Here is a 17,970-nt window from a genome sequence, read left to right on the forward strand (position 1 = left end):
TAATAAACATGCTGGCCTTATTAATAAAATGATTAAATTACCCAGAAATTATATCTCTCAAACCTTTTTAAATGCCACACCATCTTTGACTCCTTTACTTTACTCTCTCCCTCCCATTCATTCAGTTGCTAGATTATGTCAATTCTAACTCTGCTCTATCTCTTGTATCTAACCCCTTCTCTCCTCCCACACTGTCACTGCCCTAGTTCAGGCCCTATTGTGTAGACCAGGGGTAGGGAACCTGCAGCTTCCAATGAGATAATATTTATAAACTGCTTAGCACATTGCCTGACACATATTAGGTGTTTAATAAATGCTTGTTCCCCTTCCTTCTTGGCCATGCTCCTCCCTGGCTCCCAGCCACACTAATCTGGAATGCTGTCTTGATGTAGGTGACTTCTAGATCTATATACCTCATTTTTGTAAGGACATTGATGCTCTGGAAGATGATGGTGATGGGCCCCTAGATCATGCCATTTGAGGAGAAACTTTGCATGTTTGCCTAGAAAAGGGAAGCCTCGGGAAATACAGCTTTCTTCAAGTATTTGTTGCTCTTGTTCAGTCATTCAGTTATGTCTGATTCTTTGTGACCCAATAGACCACCAGGCCCTTCTATCCTCCACTATCTCCTGAAGTCTGTCCAAGCTCATGTTCGTTGCTTCCATGTTACTATCTATCCATCTCATCCTCTGCCATACCCTTTTCTTTTTGTCTTCGATCTTTTCCAACAACATGATCTTTTCCAATGAGTCTTGTCTTTTCATTATGTGGTCAAAGTATTTAAACTTCAGGCTCAGCATTTGACCTTCTGGTAAATAGGCTGAATTAATTTCTTTAAGTATTGATTGTCTTGATCTTGCTATCCAAGTGATTCTCAAAAGTCTTCTCCAGCACAATAATTTGAAAGCATAGATTCTGTGGCCATATATTGCTACTGGAAAAACCATAGCCTTGTCGGCAAGGTGATGTCTCTACTTTCAAGTATACTGTTCAGATTTGCAACAGCTTTCCTTTCAAGGAGCAAGCATCTTTTAATTTCAAGGCTGCAGTCACAATATGTAGTGATCTTTGAGCCCAAGCATATAATATCTTACATGGCTTCCACTGATTTTCCCTCTATTTTCTGGGAAGTGATGGGACCAATTGCCAAAGTCTTACTTTTTTTGATGTTAAGCTTCAAGCCAGCTTGTACGTTCTCCTCTTTCACCCTCATCAAAGGGCTCCTTAATTCCTCTTCACTTTCTACCATCAGAGTGGTATCATCTGCATATCTGAGATTGTTGATATTTCTCTTAGAAACCTTAATTCCAGTTTTTGATTCATCCAGCCTGGAATTTCACATGATATACTCTGATTATAAGTTAAATAAATAAGGTGACAATGTACCACCTTGTCATATTCCTTTTCCCATCTTAAACCAATCAATTGTTCCATGTTTGGTTCTACCTGTTGCTTCTTGGCCCACAGCCCTTCAAGTATTTAAAGAGCTATTATTTCTAATATGAATTGAGCTTGTCTTTCTTGACCCCAAAGCAAAGTGCTAGGAGCACTATGCAAAGAAGCAGATTTAGGCTTGACATTAGAAAAAAAAAGTTTCTATCAGTAAGAGCTCTACAAAAATATAATGAGCTCCTTCAGGAGCTACTACAGCATTCCATCCTCACTTCAGGTCTTTAAGCAAAGGCTGGATGTCTACTTGTCTAAGATATAGTAGATGGGATAGAATAGGAATTGAATGAGGTGTACTCTAAGTCCTTTCCAGTTCTCAGTTCTGTGATTCTGTGCTGATGTAAAAACCAGGATTTAGTGAGATGATTATTCTTTCGACAAGTTCTCTTCATATCATAAGTTCACATTAACACATTGGAATTTCATAATCTGTCTGCCTTTCCATTAGGAATCCTAGTTTTCTTAGTGTTTTGACTTATTGCTGGAGTATACACCAGATGGAAATGTTATCAAAAGAAAATGCTTATCAATCTTTTTTTCCAGCCTTCTAAAGATCAGATTCATTAAAACAACCTCTCTTTGAGTTCCGTAGATTCTCGTACACAGGAATGTGTGTAAGAGCAATCCTTTTAAAGTAATTTAGTCCATTTTTAAAGCCCACATTGGGGGAAGACACTAAGGTTTTGATACCTAATTAATAGTTAGCGTTTATGTAGTGCTTTAACGTTTGTAATTACACTGAGACCTGTTAAAGACCTTAGCTTGAAAAGGTCCCCCACTGCATCCTTGGCCATCTCCAGCTGTCCTGAGGTACAATAGGGAAACATTGCTAAACATATCTATCTTTTGTCATCTTTTCTTCATATCCTTAGCACTTAGTATAATGCGTGGCCCATGGTAAGTGCTTCATAAATGCTTATTGACTGACTGACAGGTTGGCAGACCTATGTGCTCTGAATCACTACATTTTTTTCCTCGGTGCTATTTTTTGACTCTTCCTTTGACAGACTCCCCCTGTCTCCTTTCCCTTTTGTTTCATTTGCATCAAGACATGACTAAGAGCTACTCTGAGAGACTGTCCCATTTGATCTCCCCCTCTTACTTCCAGGTAAGATCGCACTAAGATCCCACAATAATAGTAATCTATCCCAATTTCCTTTGATTAATACCTTCATATGTACACATAACCTGTTTCTTTATTTAATGTGCTTTATTGATAATTTTTGCCTTTAACTCATTCAATGCCTTTCCAGATTGAACTTTCCCTTGTGACAAAGAATTGAGCAAATCATCTGATAGTGATTCCGTCTGACAACATACCTAATATTCTATCCAGGTAGCCCCCTGCTCCTTTGTTAAAAGAGGGAGAGGTGTGTTTCATTTCCTGGTTTTTCAGGGTTTTTTTTATAAATTGATTTATTTTTAGTTTTCAACATTTACTTCCATAAGATTTTGAATTCCAAATTTTCACTCACCCTTCCCCGTACCCCAGGATGGCAAGCATTCTCAATATCCCTTCCCCTAGTCTGCCCTCTCTACTATCTCTCCCCTCTTTCTCTTATCCCATTCCCCTTCTATTTTCCTGTGAGGCAGGATAGATTTCTGTACCTCATTTCCTGTATTTCTTATTTCCCAGTTGCATGTGAAAGCAATTTTTAAATGTGTTGTTAAAACTTTGGGTTCCAAATTTTCTCCCTTCCTCCCTCCCCACCCAACCTCATTGAAAAGGCAAGCAGCTCAGCATAGGTTAAACATGTGCAGTTATGCAAAACACTTCCATAGTAGACACGTTGTGAAATGCTGACTCTATTTCCCTTAATCCTATCCTGCCCCCCATTTATTTTATTCTTTCTTTTGCCCCTGTCCCTCCTCAGAAGTATTTGCTTCTGATTACCCCTTTCCCAAACTTCCCTCCTCTCTATCATCCCCCTGCTCTCTTGTACCCCGCCCCATTTTTCTGTAGGATAAGACAGATTTCCATACCCCATTGAGTGTGTATGTTATTCTTTCCTTATGCCAAATCCTATGAGACTAAGACTTACTCATTCCCTCTCACTTCCCTCCATTTCCCCTCCATTGTAAGAGCCTTTTCTTTTCTGTTTTTTTATGAGATAATTTACTCCGTTCTACCTCTCCCTTTCTCCTTCTCCTAGTATAATCCTCTCTCATCCCTTAATTTTATTCTCCAGATATGACCCTTAATCTTCAACTCACCCTGTGCCCTCTATCTATCTATCTATCTATCTATCTATCTATCTATCTATCTATCTATACATATATACATATAATTTTTTCCCTCTAACTACTCTAATACTAACAAAGGTCTCATGAGTTATTAATATCATCTTTCCATGCAGGAATGTAAACAGTTCAACCTTAATAAGTCTCTTATGATTTCTCTTTCCTGTTTACCTCTTCATGTTCCACTTGAATCTTGTATTTGAAAGTCAAATTTTCTATTCAGCTCTGGTCTTTTCATCAAGAATGCTTGAAAGTCCTCTATTTCACTGAATGACCATTTTTTCCCCTGAAGGATTATACTCAGTTTTGCTGGGTAGGTGATTCTTGGTTGTAATCCTATCTCCTTTGCCCTCCAGAATATTATATTCCATGCCCTGCAGTCCTTTAATGTAGAAGCTGCTAAATCTTGTGTTATCCTGATTGTGTTTCCACAATACTTGAATTGTTTCTTTCTGGCAGCTTGTAATATTTTCTCCTTGACCTGGGAACTCTGGAATTTGGCTACAATATTCCTAGGAGTTTTCCTTTGGGGATCTCTTTCAGGAGGAGATCGGTGGATTCTTTCAATTTCTATTTTGCCCTCTGGTTCTAGAATATCAGGGCAGTTTTCCTTGATAATTTCTTGAAAGATGATGTCTAGGCTCTTTTTTTGATCATGGCTTTCAGATAGTCCAATAATTTTTAAATTCTCTCTCCTGGATCTATTTTCCAGGTCAGTTGTTTTTCCAATGAGATATTTCACATTGTTTTCTAATTTTTCATTCTTTTGGATTTGTTTTACAGTGTCTTGATTTCTCATTAAGTCACTAGCTTCCAATTGCTCTATTCTAATTTTTAAGAAAGTATTTTCTTCAGTAATCTTTTGGACTTCCTTTTCCATTTGTCCAATTTTTCTTTTTAGGGCATTCTTCTCATTGATTTTTTGGACCTCTTTTGCCATTTGGGTTAGGCTATTTTTTAAGGTGTTATTTTCTTCAGTATTTTTTTGGGTCTCCTTTAGCAAGCTGTTGACTTGTTTTTCATGGTTTTCTTGCATCACTCTCATTTCTCTTCCCAGTTTTTCCTCTACTTCTCTTACTTGCTTCTCAAAATCCCTTTTGAGCTCTTCCAAGGCCTGAGACTGATTCATATTTTTCTTGGAGGCTTTGGATGTAGGAGCTTTGACTTTCTTGTCTTCTGGTTGTATGTTTTGATCTTCTTTGTCACCAAATTAAGATAATACAGTCTGACTGTTTTTGCACTGCTTGCTTATGATCCCAGACAATTACTTGAGTTTTAAACTCTTTGTTAAGGTAAGAGTCTACTTCCAATGTGGAGAATGTATTGTCCCAGACTTTGGAGGTTTATACAGCTGTTTTCAGAGATACTTCTAGGCACCTGTAAATTTTCAGTTCTTCCAAGGTGCTATGATAAGGGGGGAGGTGTTTACTCCTTTCCTGGTCTATGAGTGACCACAAGCAGTCTTCTGTCTTGAAACTGTGAGGAAGGTTTCCTCTTCACATCCACTACAAGCTCCACCACACCAGCATTCCTTCTCGCCCCAGGACAGCCACCCAGAACTGTGACCCAGATCCAAGCATGGGCAAAGCAAGAGATTCTTGCCTCAGCACTGGCAAAGAGATCCCTGCAATCCTGCTGTGATCAGCCACTTGATTCCTCCTCAGTCTGTGGTCCAGAAGCTCAGGATGCAGTCACCACCCCTGCACCTGCGCTCTGCACTCTGCTCTCTGGAACTGGCTCTGAGGCCAACTCCTCTCTCAGTACCGCAGAAATAGACTTTTTCCACTGACCTTCTAAGTTGTCTTTGGCATTCCTGGTTCAGAAGTCTGGGATCCACCATAGCTGCCCGCGATTCAGTCCTCTGAGGCCTGCTCCAGGTTTGCTGCAGCCTGCACGTCCACACCACTCTGTGCTCTGCTCCTAGCCTGGAGTGATATACCTGTCTGATCAACCATCCAGGCTGTCTTGGGCTGGAAATTTGCTTCACTCTGTCTTTTTGTGGGTTCTGCTGCTTCAGAATTTGTTTAGAGCCATTTTTTTTTACTGGTATTTGAAGGGTTTGGGGGAGAGCTCTAGCAAATCACTGCTTTTACTCCACCATTTTGGCTTCGCCCTGGTTTTTCAGTTTTTCAGTTCAATTTCCTTTTAGTGATAATTCACAAAGTTGTAATCATTGAACATATTGTAGTCTTGGTTCTGCTTATGTTACTCTTCATCCATTCATACAAATTTTTCCATAGTTCTCTGAATTCTTCATTTCTTACTGTGCAGTAAGATTCCATCGCATTCACATACCATGTTTTGTCATCTATTTCCACTGTTTCCAGTTCTTTGCTATCACAAAGAGTACTATTATGAATATTTTGGTTTACATTCCCTTGGTTATTCCTCTAATGTTTTACAGCCTTTGTCAACATGCATTTTATCAAGCATTTCCCACATGGCAGGAACTTGCTAGGTCTTGGAAATACGAATACAGAAGTGAGGCAGACCCTGACCTCAAGGTGCTTACGTTCCACCAGGGGGATATAACATATTCATGGAGAAGTACATATAGGATATATATACGATAAGCACTCTGTTATGGTGAGTACTCAGTGGGCAGGGAATATTGCCTATTGAAGAAAGTGGCACTTGAGTGGAAAATGTAAGGGTTATAGGGTATCCTAGAAGCAGAGATTGAGAAAGAGCATTTCAAGCATGAAGGTCAGCCTGTAAAATAAGCTGGGGTGGGGAACCTATGACCTTGAGGTCATATGTGGTTTTTTAGGTCCTCACATGTGGTCCTTTGGCTGATTAGGGCCACAGTTGAGGACCTAGAGGGCCACATATAACCTCAAGGCCACAGGTTCCCCACTTCTGGGGAGTGAGAAGTGGAATATCACACACAGAAATGGAAAAAAAGACCTTTTTAGATGGAGCATAGAGTGTATGAGGGGGAGTCAAATGCAATTATGGTTATCCAATCGATATCTCAACTTTCCCCACTGTAGTTTTGATATATCATGCCTCAGGTAAGAAATTAAATGGGAATTTTGGGGGAGTTTTTCAGAAGCCCCAGACAGCAAGCAAAGGCCAGCAGATGACACAGAGCCCATGACCAAATACTTAACCTAAATTTTATAACTAGATGCTGTAAACACCCCATAAAAGAAAAAGAAAAAAATTCAGACCTTCTGTAGTATGAAGGGAGGGCCAAATTTTTTTACCCAGATTTTCCATATCACAGGGTGCCAGGCCCCTAATGCCCAAGATGTGGAAGGGATGACTGTAGGCTGAAAGGATAAGCTAGATGCAGACTGAGAAGGGCTTTAAATTCCAAACCAAAGAGTTTGTATTTTATTCCCCACAATGGATAACAACTGATAATTCTTGAGCAAGGAATGATATCAAAAGATCTGTGTTTTAGGAGTATCAATTTGGCAGCTGTGTGGATGATGGATGGGAAAGATGAAAGATGGGTACAGGGAATTTTAAAGCACATGTACGTCCTTCCTGTTGTCGTGACAGGTTCAGACAGGAAAAATGCGCAGATACAGCATAAGGAAAGAATGTATTGTCATCAACTGTAAGAAAAAAAACTGGCAGCTATAATGGACCACAAGTCTAACAAGGTATGAAAAAATAATCTCCCAGCACTTCTCTGTTAAAGGAACAACAGAATGTGGAAGTAGGTAACTCTTCACTTGTAGCAAGAAAATAAGATACATTCAGTTCGTAATGGTACAAATATGCTCAAGGTAACAATACAGTATGATCTCTATATATGTATATATAGACATATATACATATGGGTATAGCATCTACATTTGGCATCTTTTCAAAGTTTGACTAAATATTTTGTGAAAGATTCAAAAGACTAATTTGTTTTGGATGGTTGAAGAAATATATGTCCTTACTAAGAAATTTTTTCTTATCTATAATTAGATGGCTTTTATTGACATGAAATGTTATAAATTGAGACAGGGACCTCAGGGGATCCAATTGTGAAACAGTCCAGAACGTTGCATATTTTGTTTTCTTGATGCTGGTTTTTTTTTTTGTCAGAAAGCAACCTTAGGATGTCCAAATGCTTTAATATTATTCCAACACAACCATTCATCTCATTCCCAAAGTATTTTCTTCATTTCTGCAATGAAATCTCTTACCATTGTGTTTTAGAATAACTCAGAAATCCATTCACCTACATAGAACACTCTGCTTTTTGCAGGCATAGCCAATCAGGGCTTCCCACTGCTCACTCCTCATCCTATCATCTCCAGTTTGGCTTGCAATGCAATTTTTCATTTCCACAAAGTGCTAGTTTGAAGTAGCATTTAAAATGCTTCTCAATAAACCAAACATTTTTTTTAAATCCCTCAACTTCAGAGATGTCCAGCACATCAAATCAAAGGCTGACGATTAATGTTCATTGTTTGAAGAGTCCAGAAATGATTATAGGCTCCCAGGAGGGAGAAATTTGAAGTGGCAGCATTTGGTACCAGGTGTTTGAGTAAAGGGTGTTATTTGTCTTGAGATGTAATTGGGGTCAGTCAAGCAATAAAAAGGTTCAAACTTTATGCCTCAGCTATTATTACTGGGCCCAACCCCAACCCTTTTCATCAAACTCTGGCTCCATTATCATCACTAACAATCATTTTCTCACTGGGAGTTATCAATAAGGTTATGGCCATTGTCAAAATCTGATAGCCAAAAATTACTGACTCAGCATTTGCAGTTTCAACAGCTGCAGTCTTTATGCCATGCTGTATGACATTTTGCAATGATTGTGTGCATATGTATATGTAAGTATGGATACACACATATATTGGCTTTAAAATAAACAAATACTGTTTATTCTATAATATTCTATTTTAAGATATAACATTCTATATAATACACAATAAATATAATAAATACAATAAATATTTTTATGTTATAATCTATTTTAATGTTTTATATATCTAATATATTTTATATTCTATTACATACATATATGTGTGTGTATATATATTTTCCTGTTATGTCCAACTCTTTGTGACCCCATTTGGGGTTTCCTTGGCAAAGATACTGGAGTGGTTTGCCATTTCCTTCTCCAGTTCATTTTATAGATGAGGAAACTGAGGCAAACAGGGTTAAATGACTTGCCCAGGGCCACATGACTAGTAAGCATTGGAGGCTGGATCTTAACCCAGGAAGATGAGTCTTCCTGACTTGAGGTCAGGCACTCTATACACTATGAGTACCTATATATGTTGGCTAATTGAGGAAATGAAACTTGCTAAACCATGTTTCATACGCATATTTAGCTTCATTTCATCAACATGGAATGTTACAAATTGAGACAAGAACCTCTGGTCATTTTCCCCCAATCACGCGCATTTTGCAAAATTTTCAGGTTTTTGGAGGGTGGTGGTAGAATTTCTAGGTGCTTTAATATTATTCCCACATGATAATTCTCATCTTTAGAGTTATGACTATATTTTGATATGTGTAGAAAATCCAAGTCTATGTATACAGGCTTATGTTTGCCTTGTAGACCTAAGTTTACCTTTCATTAGTCCTATGTCTTATTGGGCATCAAAGTGTTGCACTGGATAGAACATTGGACCTGGAATCAGAAGAGCTGAATTCAAATCTGGCCTCAGACACTCACTAGCAGTGTGACGATGGGAAAGTCACTTAATCCTGTTTGCCTCAATTTTCTCTTCCGCAAAATGAGCTGAAGAAGGAAATGGCAAACCACTCTAGTATCTTTGCCAAGAAAACCCCAAATGGGGTCGCAAAGAGTCAGACACAACTGAAATGACTCAGCAACAAAAACATAAACTGGAAGGAGCACAGAAAGCAAAATCTATGGCAAATTTTCATATATGTGAAGCACACTTTCAGGAAAACAACATTATGAATGTTGATATGCCTTTTCTGTTATTCTATATGGTCTTACTTCATCTCTCTGTAGTATTAAAAATAACATAGAAATCATGAACATATTTAGTATATACCTAGAGGATCTTTACTCTACTAAATTTAGCAATAACAACACTTACTCCCTTACTATATGGAGCATTTCCTGAATCTTATTTAAGCTCTTATGGCTCATGAATCCCCTGTTATAGAAAACAGTCTCATGCCAGCAAAGATGATTTTAATGGCCCTCACTTTAAACTAAGTCTTCACCATCTGTTCTTCCTTTTATTCTAAATGCTAAAAGAAATTAATTCAAAATTGAGTTATAAAGGAGGTATTTTATGTCTTAAAAGCCCTGTTCATGTTTTGACAATTTAGAATGTACATAGCTATCTCCAGAAACATCTGGAGGAAAACAGCTGTCCTTTGATACCTGATTTGGAGTTTTTCCCAGGAAAGATAAGAAATCATCCAAAAATGGCTTTAGTCTCCCTCAGCTATACCTAAAATACATCACAGAATTAAAATTAATACAGATGGCTCCATCTGGAGAAACAAAAATGTAGTAAACTACAAAGTTTGTTCGCTCAAGTACACAATTCTTTTACTCAAGATGCTAACAAGATTTTTATTTCTGCTATGGACAACTATTGTTTGTTAGTGGTGTTGTTATGCATTTAAATTGAAAACCCACTATTTTCCTAGGTCTAGAATGTATGGATAACAGAACTTGATGTACACAATAAATAGAAGCAGTGAGCTTCAATTGTATGGAAAGGCAAGGAAGAACCATTCAAAAAATTAATCTAGAAGACTCCAGAATAAGTATCCTGTTTTTTTGTTTTGTTTTGATTTTTAGGCAATTGGGGTTAAGTGACTCGCCCAGGGTCACACAGCTAGTAAGTGTCAAATGTCTGGTCTGAGACCGGATTTGAACTCAGGTCGTCCTGACTTCAGGGCTGGTACCCTATCCACTGCGCCACCTAGCTGCCTCTAGAAGTATTCTGCAAATAAAAAAATTTCACTTTTTAACTGAAAACAATGATTTAAACTATATATATTTGAACTATGTTCCTTCTTCCTTCTTTTGCTACTCAGTTACAAACACAGATGAAGAGTAAGCACATCTAGTAGTTAGTGCTCTCTCCCTCTTGAAATTACTTTAAATATACTTTATATTTAATACCTATGTGCCTATTATATTCCTCTGGAAGAACATAAGCTCCTTGAAGGCAGGGACTATTTCATCTGTGCCTTTGTATGCCCAGTGTCTAACACAAGCCTTGTATATAGTAGGTATTTAATAAATATTTAAATGTTAAATTACATACTTTCTTATTAGGAAAATACAGTATTGTGTTTACACAAATGATATTTCGGTAAATGTGGCTCCATCATCAAAGGCCTAGTAATGATTACTAATATTTTGTGGGTAATCTTGTTGACTGGCAAATGTCATCACTTGTTGCCCAGAGGATCAGAGATGATTTTTTTCCTTGTCAGAGCAATGCTACATTTGTCTTGGACCTTTTATCCAAGTATTTCTGAGTGAACTCTGAGACCGTCATTGTATTCATATTTTACTAAATAATACCACTTATCTGCTCAGAGAGGCTAGGTACATTTTCTAAATGTCTGGTAAATGGCATAGTCAGTCATATAAATATGTAAATACCATTCAGAACAAGATTCTTAGCAATCACCCAGGCAAGAAAGAACATTAGGGTGTTGAGGCAGATATCAGTATACAGGTGAGAGACACACAACTAAGGTTTCAATATGATTACTACAGAGATTACTACATTATGCAACCATGAGAACTAAAACATGAAAAAAATATTAAGACACTAAAAATGGATAAAATCAGCATAGTAGATACACTCTTCAACATGTGTATGTAATATCTTTCTTACTTTACTCAATGGCTTATGATCTTTCAGAAGTTTGAATTACATGAAAAATTTTTTATTTGGCATTTCTTTCAATTCCAGTTCTAACAGAAGTCAATGTCCCCTCCACATTTTTATTAGTGATTTGCAATAGCTGGCATAGATGAAGCATACTTATCAAATCCATGAATGACCCCATATGAATAGCATAAGGGATAGCTCAAATCCAGAGGTACCATGCCAAAGAAAAACTGCTACAGCCAGACAAAAAAGAGTTCAAGTAATAAGGAATAACTATAAGGATTACATGAACCCTGGGAGAGTCTACTATAAACAAGATATCTTCTAATACAATATTCCGAAAGGGAAAAATATTTACAACTAAGCATAACTTATCCTGCAAAATTAAGTATAATTTTATAGGGTAGAAATGAATCTTTAATGGAAAAAAGAATTTTCAGGTCTTTTTTTTAATGAAAAGATTAGAGCTAAGTAGGGACTTGGAAATACAAATAGGAGTCAAGAGAGACCTAGAAAGATAAATTTATATGGGCAATTTGAAGAGCCTGTAGGATATAGTAGTGCTAACATTCTAATAAGGGGAGAAGAAAAAAGTATTACTTTAGAGCCATGACATCTTCAAAAAGTATTGAAGGAGTAAAATGAGAAGAAGTAAAAAGAGGATTTGGTGGGGGATGGGAAGATTGGTTCTGTTCTGTAGGGTTTCAGAGGAGAAGCAGAGGGAAGGGCAAAAGGAATACACTAGTGTAGAAAGAAAGAAGGGTTTGGAACTTGCTATTTCTCATTTGCATGAGGAGAAAAACATACAAATATGGAAAGATGAGTGGTGGAAGCAGATGAACCAGACCGACCACACATCAACTTACATTTTTCACAAAAAGTTCGCTGTAAAAATATATCACAATCAACAGGGAAATAGGTGGGAAAGGTTGAGGGAGGGGAACAAAAAAGAAGATATTGATAGGCAGGCAATAGTTACAGGCAAAACAAACTTCTTGATCCTAAGTGGGAATTTTAAAGAATTTTTTAAAAAGAAAAGAATTAGAAACTAAGAGGGGATACCCATCAGTTGAGGGATGGCTGAACAAATTGTGGTCAACAAATACAATGGAATATTATTACACTGTAAGAAATGAAAAAAGAGATTATTTTAGAGAATCCCAGGAAGTAAGAAGTGATACAGAGTTAAGTGAGCAGTATCAGGAGGACAATAACATTGTGAAGAAAAACAACTTTGAAAGACTTAGAAACTCCTATCAAAGCAATGACCAACCATACCTCCAGAGAATCTGCAGTGAAGTACGTTGCCTACTTCCTCACAGATTTGATGGATGAAAGGTACAGAAAGAAACATATATTTGGATGTGAACACTCTTTGTTTTGCTAGTCTATGCTTATTTGTTTGTTGTTCAATTGTTTCAGTCATGGCAGACTCTATGACTGCATTTTGGGATTTTCTTGGCAAAGGTACTAGAGTGGTTTGCCATTTTCTTCTCCAGCTCATTTTGTGGATGAGGAACTGAAGCAAAGAGGGTTAAATGACTTGCCCAGGTTCACACAGCTAGTAAATGTTTGAGGCCAGATTTGAACTTGGGAAGATGAATTTTCCTGACATCAGGCCTGGCACTGCCCCATCTAACTGGCCCATGCTTATTTGTTAGAAGGGTATTTTTCTTTGTTTTTAGTTGGTAGGTTAAGGGGGCTACCAATAATGAAATTTTTTTAAATGTCATTTAAAGATTTTTTTTAATACACAGAAAATAATGGAAAGAAGTTTACAATGAAACACAGACAAGCCAGAAAATGTAAAAAGTAGTATTTAAAGTTTATTACATATTTTTAAAAGCAAATAGTATGAAATGGAGATTTAAGGTTTCATTTTGAATCCTCCTTTGGTGTTCTGGTTTCTATGTGGAAATCTCAGGCTGCATGTATATGTATGTGTGTATGTTTGTGTGTTTATATTCTAAATTTTAAAAAAAAACCTGAAATTGATAAGAACTGGGAAAGAGAACAAGCAGATTGGATAAAATAATTGTAATACAAAAAAATATTTGGCAGAATGGGAAAACATATCAACAAAATGAAATTTAATAGAGATAGACAAAAATCCACACTTGGGTCATTAAAAAAAAAAGAAACTAAGCTAAACATATATAGATAGTTGCGATGTGCTATGCAATAGTTCATATGAAAAGGACCTTGAGTCTTTTTCGTATGACCTGTATGTTTCTAAAGGACTGTAGGTTCGCTATGGCAGTTAAAACACAAATTTGATTTTAGGATAGAGTGAATGATGGGGGTGATTTTATCCTGATTTTATTCTGCCCTGGTGAGATCATGTCTGGAGTGTTGTGTCCATTTCATTTCTGTGTATCATGTTTTAGAAAATGTTGATAAGCACATGTATGGGACTAAAGAGGGTAGTGGAGCTTAAAATTATGCTATACAAGCATCTGAAAGAACTGGGGGCAAGGGTAATGTTAACCCAGGCAGAAAAAAGATTGATCAATATCATCCCTGATGTCTTCAGATATTAAAATTCATGTTAAAGAGCTATTAGAATGGTTTTACTTAATTCCAGAGGCAGAAGTGAGACCAGTGGTTGGATGTTACAGAGAATGAAAACCATTCCCCAAAAGGAGCTATCTAGAAGTAGACTATCCAGCCTTGGGAAGTAATGAGTTTTCTGCATCTGAGTCTTCCAGGGCAGGCTGTAGAGGTTGGAGATGTTTTATGAATGGATTAGACCAGGTAATTTCTGAGGCCCTTCCACTTCTCAATTTGATCATTCTGCTGGTTCCTGAACAGATAATTTGCTACCTGATCAATCTTAAGAGGAATGTCAAGGAGGACCTTTTGTTTTGTTTGTCAGGGCAGGTAGCACAGCCATTCTGTAGTGACAGAGGGCTTCAAATGTCCCCATTTGATATTTCTCTCCTAAGCTTGGAGACAGGTTGTGGTCACTAGCCCTGGGAGAAAGACTCTAGTTATGCATATATTAAACTGTTGAGGTGGTATGATTATCATTAGAAAAGAATCTTGCAAGACATTTCTGATAGACACAGATTTCAGAAGGATAGCTTTTTAGGGAACTGAGCTTAGTCAGTCATCAATGTATATTACAGACTGTGCTGGAACCAATTTGTATAAACTTTTAAGAGCTGGTTGCTAAATTTTCAGTGTGAGCATTTACACCTCAGAAATCAGCAAACGCTTCAGATCTAAACTTAATTTGTTGTCTTTTAATTATGTGTGTTTTTATTAAACAGATTTCATAAAGGGACAGAAAATGTCAATAGTACAAATTAAACTGAAAAGTGTGTCATGTGTACATTTTTTTCCTCCAGAGAGCAGGTTGTAAAACAGTTACCAGCGTGCTTTTGACTACAGACCACCTAAAAAGAAAAAGAATACAGATGAAGAGTTCAAGAAACTGATCACAAACTAGGCACAGGGGCATGATAATAGACTTCAGTTCTACAGACATCAGAGGACATTCTCTGCAAAAGCAGAACCAATACTTTTTGATTTGTGTTAGTGATAATTTCATCCTTCAAAAGGGGAAAATGCTATACTAGATCTCATTCTCACTATCAGGAAAGATACTAGTTGCTGGGGTAGAAGTGATGAATAAGTTGGGAAAAAGTGACTACTCTCTTCTAGAAACTTGTGATAAAAGAGAGGGGATCTAGGTGTCATTTAAAAAGTACCTTTGACTTTGGAAAAGCATATTTCATAAGATTCAGAAGATTTCACATGTCCTAAATTACAAATAAAAGTATAAAGAAAATCCATCCAGAAGGGATGAGATGCTCACAAATTAAATTCTGAAAACACAAAGAGAAACAATTCTTGCAAGGAAAATAAGGGGTTCGGCCAGAAAAGACCAGGGAACTGATCAACCAACTCATATTTAAAAAAGAAATGTACAGAAGCTTATAGCAAGGTCATATAGCAGAGGATGAGCATAAAACATGGAAGAGGCCTGTAAAAAGGATGAGGAATGTGAAAGCTCACAATGAGCTAAGGTTGTCCAGGGAAACACAGAGCAACAAAAAACACTTAGCATAGACCCTGGCACACAATAAGCACTTAATAAATACTTTTCCTTTATACTGTCAAAAGGGGAGCTTTTTGTTTTTTTATTTTTTGAGGGGGATTGCTATATTAGGGAAAATATTCCTCATCTGAAAGTGATTAACCCAGAATGTCCCCAGATGGGTGATGATCATTCAGGTGTCTACAGTAGCATGTCAATGATCAGTTGTTGTAAGTTTGAACAAAGTTATAGTTCACAAGAACATCATTCCCAATAAGAAAATCAAAAAGGAGACTGACTGAAGACATTGGATATGGATGCTGCCTTCATGTCCTACTTATGGTGTACTTGCAGTGAACATGTAGTGTGATCTTGCCATTAGGCTTCAGTTAAGAATCTTGAGAATGTGATAAAATTGGTTAAATGCTCAATTTTTTCTTCCATTTTCCTCCCTTTGGAGTGGGAAGAATTCTATAGTCTCCAAAAGAAAGTTTAGGATTACTTGGAAGGCAATGGAGAGGTACGTGGTGAGATTTGTTAAATTGCACTGCATTATTTGCAAGGAATTATGAAGGAAAAATGGTGTAAGAGAATGTTATCACAGAAAAATATGATAGAAAAAAAAAGATGGGAAGACGGCAGAGTAAAAGCAGTGACTTGCTTGAGCCTCTCCCCCAAACCCCTCCAAATACTGTAAAAAGGGCTCTAAACAAATTCTAGAGCAGCAGAACCCACAAAAAGACAGAGTAAAATAAATTTCCAGCCCAAGATAACCTGGAATATCGGCAGAAAAGGTCGTTGTGCCAGACTGGAAGAGAAGCTCAGTTCAGCATGGGCAGTCAAAGACTGGGCCTCAGTGAGCCTGGAGCAGGCCTCAAGCAACTGAATCACAGGCAGCTGTGGTGGTTTCCAGACTTCTCAACACACAAATGTCAAAGACAACTTAGAAGGTCAGGAGGAAAGGTCTGTCAGACATGGGTGAGAGGGCAGCTCAAACCAGTCCCAGTCCTGGTGTAGGCCTGGGGCAATAGTTGTTTCGGAGCTCCAGGCCCACAGACGGAGGGGGAATCCAGCAGCTGATCAGGGGCGATTGCCGGGATCTCTTTCCTGGTGCTGAGGCAGGATTCTCTTGCTTTTAGCATACTTGGATCTGGGTCACAATTCTGGGTGGAAGTCCTGGGGCAAGGAGGAGTGTTGGAGTGGTGGAGCTTGTTGTGGCAGTGCAGAGAGAATACTCCTCACAGTTCCAAGGCAGAGTAGAATGCTTGTGGTCACTCATAGACCAGAGCACAGGCCAGGAAAGAAATAAACACCTCACCTCTGATCATACCACCTTGGAAGAAATGAAAATTTACAGGTCCTTAGAGTATCTCTGAAAATAGCTCCACAAAACCCCTGAAGCTTGCGACAGTACATTCTCCACACTGGAAGCAGACCCCTACCTTAACAAAGAGTTTAAAAGTCAAATAATTGGCTGGGAATGTGAGCAAACAGTGCAAAAAAAAAGTCAGACCATTGAATCTTACTTTGGTGACAAGATCAAAACATGCAACCAGAAGAAGACAATAAAGTCAAAGCTCCTACATCCAAAGCCTCCAATAAAAATATGAATCAGTCCCAGGCCATGGAAGAGCTCAAAAAGGATTTTGAGAAGTAAGTAAGAGAAGTAGAGGAAAAACTGGGAAGAGAAATGAGAGTAATGAAAGAAAATCATGAAAAACTAGTCAACAGCTTGCTAAAGGAGACCCCCAAAATACTGAAGAAAATAACACCTTAAAAAATAGACTAATCCAAATGGCAAAAAAAGACCAAAAAGCCAATGAGGAGAATTCCTTAAAAAGCAGAATTGGCCGGATGGAAAAGGAAGTCCACAGGCTCCCTGAAGAAAATAATTCTTTAAAAATTAGAATGGAGCAAATGAAAGCTAGTGACTTTATGAGACATCAAGACATTATAAAACAAAACCAAAAGAATGAAAAAAATAGAAGACAACGTGAAAATCTCGTTGGGAAAATAACTGACCTGGAAAATAGACACAGGAGAGACAATTGAAAAATTATTGGACTATCTGAAAGCTATTATCAAAAAAAGAGCCTAGACATCATCTTTCAAGAAATTGTCAAAGAAAACTGCCCTGATATTCTAGAGCCAGAGGGTAAAATAGAAATTGAAAGAATCCACCAATCAACTCTTGAAAGAGATCCCCAAAGGAAAACTACTGGGAATATTGTAACCAAATTCCATAGCCCCCAGATCAAGGAGAAAATATTGCAAGCAGCCAGAAAGAAATAATTCAAGTATGGTGGAAAAACAATCATGACGACATGAGATTTAGCAGCTTCTACATTGAGGGATCAGAGGGCTTGGAATGTGATGTTCCAGAGGTTAAAGGAGCTAGGATTAAAACCAAAAAATCACCTACCCAGCAAAACTGAGTAT

General features: G+C 37.7%; 1 protein-coding gene across 2 annotated transcripts in view; it reads left to right on the forward strand.

The window, feature by feature from the left end:
- The window catches only part of ST18 (ST18 C2H2C-type zinc finger transcription factor), a 421,429-nt gene that overhangs the window by 22,154 nt on the left and 381,305 nt on the right, over positions 1 to 17,970 (forward strand). Inside the window, exon 1 of one of the 2 annotated variants that reach the window (XM_078153420.1) lies at positions 7,211 to 7,304. The exons of the other annotated variant lie outside the window; for it this stretch is intronic. The gene's annotated coding sequence lies outside the window, so the exon portion shown is untranslated. Of the gene's footprint in view, positions 1 to 7,210; positions 7,305 to 17,970 lie in introns of those variants that run through there. 2 annotated transcript variants of the gene reach the window in all.

The sequence above is a fragment of the Phascolarctos cinereus genome, unplaced genomic scaffold (genome assembly GCF_003287225.1).
Source record: "Phascolarctos cinereus isolate Bilbo 61053 unplaced genomic scaffold, phaCin_HiC Scaffold_4;HRSCAF=312, whole genome shotgun sequence".
Taxonomy (NCBI): domain Eukaryota; kingdom Metazoa; phylum Chordata; class Mammalia; order Diprotodontia; family Phascolarctidae; genus Phascolarctos; species Phascolarctos cinereus.